Source organism: Haliotis rufescens, unplaced genomic scaffold, assembly GCF_023055435.1.
Source record: "Haliotis rufescens isolate VD_foot unplaced genomic scaffold, xgHalRufe1.0.p SCAF_1, whole genome shotgun sequence".
In the NCBI taxonomy this organism is placed as follows: Eukaryota; Metazoa; Mollusca; class Gastropoda; order Lepetellida; family Haliotidae; genus Haliotis; species Haliotis rufescens.
The window spans coordinates 86,822,218-86,832,030 of NW_025963779.1; positions in this window are offsets into that span (position 1 = coordinate 86,822,218).

Sequence of the window (9,813 nt, forward strand, 5' to 3'; positions counted from 1 at the left end):
ATTAATTTTCCCTGCCTGTGTTAATAATTGATTATGATGATTCAGGTGAAATGCGACCGTAATGAGACACAGGCAACCCAAGCAAGAACCGACTAAAACAGTAGCAGTTCTCTTGTACTCCAATGTTGTGTGGTAAAAAGTAATATTGTAGGCGGCCATGGCAGAGAGTCATCTCATTGCGCCATCTAAATCTGTCAACTGTATTCTGCCATTGTTTCTTTCACCTGTATTCTGCCATAGTTTCTTTCACCTGTATTCTGCCATTGTTTTCTCACCTGTATTCTGCCATTGTTTCTTTCACCTGTATTCTGCCATAGTTTCTGTCAACTGTATTCTGCCATAGTTTCTGTCAACTGTATTCTGCCATTGTTTCTGTCAACTGTATTCTGCCATTGTTTCTTTCAACTGTATTCTGCCATTGTTTCTGCCTACTGTATTCTGCCATTGTTTCTTTCACCTGTATTCTGCCATAGTTTCTTTCACCTGTATTCTGCCATAGTTTCTTTCACCTGTATTCTGCCATAGTGTCTGTCAACTGTATTCTGCCATAGTTTCTTTCACCTGTATTCTGCCATAGTTTCTTTCACCTGTACTCTGCCATAGTTTTTGTCAACTGTATTCTGCCACTGTTTCTGTCAACTTTATTCTGCCATTGTTTCTGTCAACTGTATTCTGCCATAGTTTCTGTCAACTATATTCTGCCATAGTTTCTGTCAACTGTATTCTGCCATAGTTTCTGTCAACTGTATTCTGCCATAGTTTCTGTCAACTGTATTCTGCCATTGTTTCTGTCAACTGTATTCTGCTATTGTCTCTGTCAACTGTATTCTGCCATTGTTTCTTTCACCTGTATTCTGCCATAGTTTCTTTCACCTGTATTCTGCCATAGTTTCTGTCAACTGTATTCTGCCATTGTTTCTTTCAACTGTATTCTGCTATTGTCTCTGTCAACTGTATTCTGCCATTGTTTCTTTCACCTGTATTCTGCCATAGTTTCTTTCACTTGTATTCTGCCATAGTTTCTTTCAACTGTATTCTGCCATTGTTTCTTTCACCTGTATTCTGCCATAGTTTCTTTCACTTGTATTCTGCCATAGTTTCTTTCAACTGTATTCTGCCATTGTTTCTTTCACCTGTATTCTGCCATAGTTTCTTTCACCTGTATTCTGCCATAGTTTCTGTCAACTGTATTCTGCCATAGTTTCTGTCAACTTTATTCTGCCATTGTTTCTTTCACCTGTATTCTGCCATTGTTTCTTTCACCTGTATTCTGCCATAGTTTCTGTCAACTGTATTCTGCCATAGTTTCTGTCAACTGTATTCTGCCATTGTTTCTGTCAACTGTATTCTGCCATAGTTTCTGTCAACTGTATTCTGCCATAGTTTCTGTCAACTGTATTCTGCCATTGTTTCTGTCAACTGTATTCTGCCATAGTTTCTGTCAACTGTATTCTGCCATAGTTTCTGTCAACTGTATTCTGCCATAGTTTCTGTCAACTGTATTCTGCCATAGTTTCTGTCAACTGTATTCTGCCATTGTTTCTGTCAACTGTATTCTGCCATAGTTTCTGTCAACTGTATTCTGCCATAGTTTCTGTCAACTGTATTCTGCCATAGTTTCTGTCAACTGTATTCTGCCATTGTTTCTGTCAACTGTATTCTGCCATAGTTTCTGTCAACTGTATTCTGCCATAGTTTCTGTCAACTGTATTCTGCCATTGTTTCTGTCAACTGTATTCTGCCATAGTTTCTGTCAACTGTATTCTGCCATAGTTTCTGTCAACTGTATTCTGCCATAGTTTCTGTCAACTGTATTCTGCCATTGTTTCTGTCAACTGTATTCTGCCATAGTTTCTGTCAACTGTATTCTGCCATAGTTTCTGTCAACTGTATTCTGCCATTGTTTCTGTCAACTGTATTCTGCCATTGTTTCTGTCAACTGTATTCTGCCATAGTTTCTGTCAACTGTATTCTGCCATAGTTTCTGTCAACTGTATTCTGCCATAGTTTCTGTCAACTGTATTCTGCCATTGTTTCTGTCAACTGTATTCTGCCATAGTTTCTGTCAACTGTATTCTGCCATAGTTTCTGTCAACTGTATTCTGCCATAGTTTCTGTCAACTGTATTCTGCCATTGTTTCTGTCAACTGTATTCTGCCATAGTTTCTGTCAACTATATTCTGCCATAGTTTCTGTCAACTGTATTCTGCCATTGTTTCTGTCAACTGTATTCTGCCATTGTTTCTGTCAACTGTATTCTGCCATAGTTTCTGTCAACTGTATTCTGCCATTGTTTCTGTCAACTGTATTCTGCCATTGTTTCTGTCAACTGTATTCTGCCATAGTTTCTGTCAACTGTATTCTGCCATTGTTTCTGTCAACTGTATTCTGCCATAGTTTCTGTCAACTGTATTCTGCCATAGTTTCTGTCAACTGTATTCTGCCATTGTTTCTGTCAACTGTATTCTGCCATAGTTTCTGTCAACTGTATTCTGCCATAGTTTCTGTCAACTGTATTCTGCCATTGTTTCTTTCACCTGTATTCTGCCATTGTTTCTGTCAACTGTATTCTGCCATAGTTTCTGTCAACTGTATTCTGCCATAGTTTCTGTCAACTGTATTCTGCCATTGTTTCTTTCACCTGTATTCTGCCATTGTTTCTGTCAACTGTATTCTGCCATAGTTTCTGTCAACTGTATTCTGCCATAGTTTCTGTCAACTGTATTCTGCCATTGTTTCTGTCAACTGTATTCTGCCATTGTTTCTGTCAACTGTATTCTGCCATTGTTTCTGTCAACTGTATTCTGCCATTGTTTCTTTCACCTGTATTCTGCCATAGTTTCTGTCAACTGTATTCTGCCATAGTTTCTGTCAACTGTATTCTGCCATAGTTTCTGTCAACTGTATTCTGCCATTGTTTCTGTCAACTGTATTCTGCCATTGTTTCTGTCAACTGTATTCTGCCATAGTTTCTGTCAACTTTATTCTGCCATTGTTTCTGTCAACTGTATTCTGCCATAGTTTCTGTCAACTGTATTCTGCCATAGTTTCTGTCAACTGTATCCAATCATAGGATTTAATCAACTATATTCTATCATGTGTTTCCGTCTACTGTATTGTACCATCTGAATCTGTCAACTGTATTCTATCATGTGTTTCCGTCTACTGTATTGTACCATCTAAATCTGTCAACTGTATTCTATCATGTGTTTCCGTCTACTGTATTGTACCATCTGAATCTGTCAACTGTATTCTATCATGTGTTTCCGTCTACTGTATTGTACCATCTGAATCTGTCAACTGTATTCTATCATGTGTTTCCGTCTACTGTATTGTACCATCTGAATCTGTCAACTGTATTCTATCATGTGTTTCCGTCTACTGTATTGTACCATCTGAATCTGTCAACTGTATTCTATCATGTGTTTCCGTCTACTGTATTGTACCATCTGAATCTGTCAACTGTATTCTATCATGTGTTTCCGTCTACTGTATTGTACCATCTGAATCTGTCAACTGTATTCTATCATGTGTTTCCGTCTACTGTATTGTACCATCTGAATCTGTCAACTGTATTCTATCATGTGTTTCCGTCTACTGTATTGTACCATCTGAATCTGTCAACTGTATTCTATCATGTGTTTCCGTCTACTGTATTGTACCATCTGAATCTGTCAACTGTATTCTATCATGTGTTTCCGTCTACTGTATTGTACCATCTGAATCTGTCAACTGTATTCTATCATGTGTTTCCGTCTACTGTATTGTACCATCTGAATCTGTCAACTGTATTCTATCATGTGTTTCCGTCTACTGTATTGTACCATCTGAATCTGTCAACTGTATTCTATCATGTGTTTCCGTCTACTGTATTGTACCATCTGAATCTGTCAACTGTATTCTATCATGTGTTTCCGTCTACTGTATTGTACCATCTGAATCTGTCAACTGTATTCTATCATGTGTTTCCGTCTACTGTATTGTACCATCTGAATCTGTCAACTGTATTCTATCATGTGTTTCCGTCTACTGTATTGTACCATCTGAATCTGTCAACTGTATTCTATCATGTGTTTCCGTCTACTGTATTGTACCATCTGAATCTGTCAACTGTATTCTATCATGTGTTTCCGTCTACTGTATTGTACCATCTGAATCTGTCAACTGTATTCTATCATGTGTTTCCGTCTACTGTATTGTACCATCTGAATCTGTCAACTGTATTCTATCATGTGTTTCCGTCTACTGTATTGTACCATCTGAATCTGTCAACTGTATTCTATCATGTGTTTCCGTCTACTGTATTGTACCATCTGAATCTGTCAACTGTATTCTATCATGTGTTTCCGTCTACTGTATTGTACCATCTAAATCTGTCAACTGTATTCTATCATGTGTTTCCGTCTACTGTATTGTACCATCTAAATCTGTCAACTGTATTCTATCATGTGTTTCCGTCTACTGTATTGTACCATCTGAATCTGTCAACTGTATTCTATCATGTGTTTCCGTCTACTGTATTGTACCATCTGAATCTGTCAACTGTATTCTATCATGTGTTTCCGTCTACTGTATTGTACCATCTAAATCTGTCAACTGTATTCTATCATGTGTTTCCGTCTACTGTATTGTACCATCTGAATCTGTCAACTGTATTCTATCATGTGTTTCCGTCTACTGTATTGTACCATCTGAATCTGTCAACTGTATTCTATCATGTGTTTCCGTCTACTGTATTGTACCATCTAAATCTGTCAACTGTATTCTATCATGTGTTTCCGTCTACTGTATTGTACCATCTGAATCTGTCAACTGTATTCTATCATGTGTTTCCGTCTACTGTATTGTACCATCTGAATCTGTCAACTGTATTCTATCATGTGTTTCCGTCTACTGTATTGTACCATCTGAATCTGTCAACTGTATTCTATCATGTGTTTCCGTCTACTGTATTTTACCATCTGAATCTGTCAACTGTATTCTATCATGTGTTTCCGTCTACTGTATTGTACCATCTGAATCTGTCAACTGTATTCTATCATGTGTTTCCGTCTACTGTATTGTACCATCTGAATCTGTCAACTGTATTCTATCATGTGTTTCCGTCTACTGTATTGTACCATCTGAATCTGTCAACTGTATTCTATCATGTGTTTCCGTCTACTGTATTGTACCATCTGAATCTGTCAACTGTATTCTATCATGTGTTTCCGTCTACTGTATTGTACCATCTGAATCTGTCAACTGTATTCTATCATGTGTTTCCGTCTACTGTATTGTACCATCTGAATCTGTCAACTGTATTCTATCATGTGTTTCCGTCTACTGTATTGTACCATCTGAATCTGTCAACTGTATTCTATCATGTGTTTCCGTCTACTGTATTGTACCATCTGAATCTGTCAACTGTATTCTATCATGTGTTTCCGTCTACTGTATTGTACCATCTGAATCTGTCAACTGTATTCTATCATGTGTTTCCGTCTACTGTATTGTACCATCTAAATCTGTCAACTGTATTCTATCATGTGTTTCCGTCTACTGTATTGTACCATCTGAATCTGTCAACTGTATTCTATCATGTGTTTCCGTCTACTGTATTGTACCATCTGAATCTGTCAACTGTATTCTATCATGTGTTTCCGTCTACTGTATTGTACCATCTGAATCTGTCAACTGTATTCTATCATGTGTTTCCGTCTACTGTATTGTACCATCTGAATCTGTCAACTGTATTCTATCATGTGTTTCCGTCTACTGTATTGTACCATCTGAATCTGTCAACTGTATTCTATCATGTGTTTCCGTCTACTGTATTGTACCATCTGAATCTGTCAACTGTATTCTATCATGTGTTTCCGTCTACTGTATTGTACCATCTGAATCTGTCAACTGTATTCTATCATGTGTTTCCGTCTACTGTATTGTACCATCTGAATCTGTCAACTGTATTCTATCATGTGTTTCCGTCTACTGTATTGTACCATCTGAATCTGTCAACTGTATTCTATCATGTGTTTCCGTCTACTGTATTGTACCATCTGAATCTGTCAACTGTATTCTATCATGTGTTTCCGTCTACTGTATTGTACCATCTGAATCTGTCAACTGTATTCTATCATGTGTTTCCGTCTACTGTATTGTACCATCTGAATCTGTCAACTGTATTCTATCATGTGTTTCCGTCTACTGTATTGTACCATCTGAATCTGTCAACTGTATTCTATCATGTGTTTCCGTCTACTGTATTGTACCATCTAAATCTGTCAACTGTATTCTATCATGTGTTTCCGTCTACTGTATTGTACCATCTGAATCTGTCAACTGTATTCTATCATGTGTTTCCGTCTACTGTATTGTACCATCTGAATCTGTCAACTGTATTCTATCATGTGTTTCCGTCTACTGTATTGTACCATCTGAATCTGTCAACTGTATTCTATCATGTGTTTCCGTCTACTGTATTGTACCATCTGAATCTGTCAACTGTATTCTATCATGTGTTTCCGTCTACTGTATTGTACCATCTGAATCTGTCAACTGTATTCTATCATGTGTTTCCGTCTACTGTATTGTACCATCTGAATCTGTCAACTGTATTCTATCATGTGTTTCCGTCTACTGTATTGTACCATCTGAATCTGTCAACTGTATTCTATCATGTGTTTCCGTCTACTGTATTGTACCATCTGAATCTGTCAACTGTATTCTATCATGTGTTTCCGTCTACTGTATTGTACCATCTGAATCTGTCAACTGTATTCTATCATGTGTTTCCGTCTACTGTATTGTACCATCTAAATCTGTCAACTGTATTCTATCATGTGTTTCCGTCTACTGTATTGTACCATCTGAATCTGTCAACTGTATTCTATCATGTGTTTCCGTCTACTGTATTGTACCATCTTAATCTGTCAACTGTATTCTATCATGTGTTTCCGTCTACTGTATTGTACCATCTGAATCTGTCAACTGTATTCTATCATGTGTTTCCGTCTACTGTATTGTACCATCTGAATCTGTCAACTGTATTCTATCATGTGTTTCCGTCTACTGTATTGTACCATCTGAATCTGTCAACTGTATTCTATCATGTGTTTCCGTCTACTGTATTGTACCATCTGAATCTGTCAACTGTATTCTATCATGTGTTTCTGTTAACTGTATTCTAACATCTGAATCTGTCAACATTTATTTTAACGTCTGAATCTGTCAACATTTATTCTACCATCTTATCCTGTCAACTGCATTTTACTATCTGATCCTGTCAACTGTAGGTTACCATCTGATCCTGTCAACTGCATTCTACCATCTGATCCTGTCAGCTGTATTCTACTATCTGATCCTGTCAGCTGTATTCTACCATCTGATCCTGTCTATCCGCGTCTGCGTCACTGAGTAATATCAGCTGGGTACTTCATCGACGACGACTTACACACCTACCCAGACAGTTTCTCCCGGGCTTATGCAGGTGCCCCTCACACAGACACTTCACATCACTTCGTCGTCGACGTCTCACAGCATCGGGTAGAGAAATGCAAGCTGTCTACAAGACAATATGTCACAGTGTGAGTAACAGATACATGAGGCAGATAAACAGTCAACGGTGTTGCAGATTCAACACTCACTGGAACAGGCGACGAGCACCTTGACTGATAAACCAGGAATGCGAGATGTTGGACAAAAGAAATGCGATAAATATGCAGGACTGCTGCTTCGACGGGCAGCGTCGCGATATCTTCATGGATTACAATTCAGCCACGTGACCTCCGTCAATCAAGGCAAATGCAACAAGGGCGAAATAAATCTGGTATTGGTTTCCACAGTTACCCATGGCTCTGTGTGCCTATTCAGGTGTGTTCCAGCAGCGTGACGGATGGGTAGGGTGGATGTACAGATGTACAAATGACACAGCGAGTTGTACAAATGACACAGCGAGTTGTACATATGATACACAGAGCTGTACACATGGAATGTCGACTTGTACACACAAGACATCTTCATAAAGCACACGATACAATGTCAAGCACAGCATAAACCTCTTCAAGCACAAACGTCAAGCATACGATACAACAACGCCATACACATGATACAACATCTGATCTTCATGCAGATGACACAATACGCCAAGATTAGGACCTGAATATTCATACAAAAGCAGATGCTACCTTAATGGACATGCAAGCCATGTTCCAAATACGTTTGATGAAGGAGACAGCGCTGTTCACCGTGAATGTATTAACTGATAAACTTTTATTTTTATCAAATTGATACAATGGTATAATGCCTTAAGATTTACCCGTTGCTTTGGCCACTCAGGTCCTCAATGTCTTCATGCTCAAGTGCGCAGGTGTACCTAGTATGCTTGGCCTCAGCGACTCCTGGCCCCAATTCCTCGAAACAATCTTAAGTTTTTACTCAAATCTCAAACTGAGTTTGAGATTTTAACTCAGCTGAGTTTCTAATCCAGTCTCTCAAAGAAAAACAGTCAGTCGTAGGCTCAGTTTGAGTTCAAAGTCAAACTCAGTTTATTTCAAGAAATGCATTTTGCTGAGTTTTCTCAAATGTGAGTTAAAAACTTAGACTTAAGTCAGTTATTGAATTGAAGTTTGTTTTGAGAAATCGGAGTCTAATAATTGTTCTATGATGTCAATCATTATGTGTGAATGCGTGTGTCCAACAAATCTGCAACTATTGGTTTAGCTGTCCTAGATTCGATAATGTATAGGTCGCAGTGATATATAGCTGAAATATTGCTGACTGGCGTTAATGAACATTTATTATCCCAAACAGGCTTCCATAGGAGATATCGCTTCGGTTGAATCTTCTAGGAGATATCGCTACATTGAAACTGCATGAAAATACTTTGTAGACCATTGTGACGTCATCGGTTACCATGACATCACAAATATTTCTGCCTCTGAAGCTGGTTAGTTGTACTTTTCCCATCTAGGGCACTGGTACATTCTGTTTACAAACAGAAAATGTTGGAAGAATGTTTTGGGATGATAAAGCCTTGGAGATTTAATCTTTTATCGACTCGTGTTGATATATTTGATATGAAAAGACACGCGGGTGAGATTCTCTAATTGCCATCTCACAACTACATACCTTGATGGGGCAGTCTAGGTAGCCTAGTGGTTAAAGCGTTCGCTCGTTACGCCGAAGACCCGGGTTCGATTCTCGACATAGGTACTCAGTGTGAAGCCCATTTCTGGTGTCCCCCGTCGTGATATTGCTGGAATATTGCTAACAGCGGCGTAAAACCATACTCACTCACTCACTCACTCACTCACTCACTCACTCACTCACTCACATACCTTAATTCATTAACACCCCCAGACATAATGCCTCGTTACTTGTTATACGATATATTTTATTGTGGGTTAAAAAAGCATGCCAATCAGGTTATAACTTGATGACGTTATACAAATTAATCATCCGTTTCTACAACTAAACGCCCCGTTCTATGGACGTTACTTGAACTGCGCAAAATGTCCTAATAATATTATGGAGTCGGCAGCCGAATGTCGTGACATGTTATTGCATTAGGACATCATAACATCATATGCACGTGCAAATCGTGTAAGTTTTTGTTTCCCGGCGTTGCTACTCGATATGAGGAAGGATCGCTCATGCATGCACAGTAACTCTATAATTACACAAGGTTCTTTGCCCATCATGGAGCACAAGTGCCTCTCATTCAGCTTTTCTGGTGCTTAATTTCTGCTTTCAAATCTGATTGTGCTGAAACCTTTGTCATTTCTGTTTTGGATCAGAGAAAATGATTACATTTGAAACCATATAATGTGA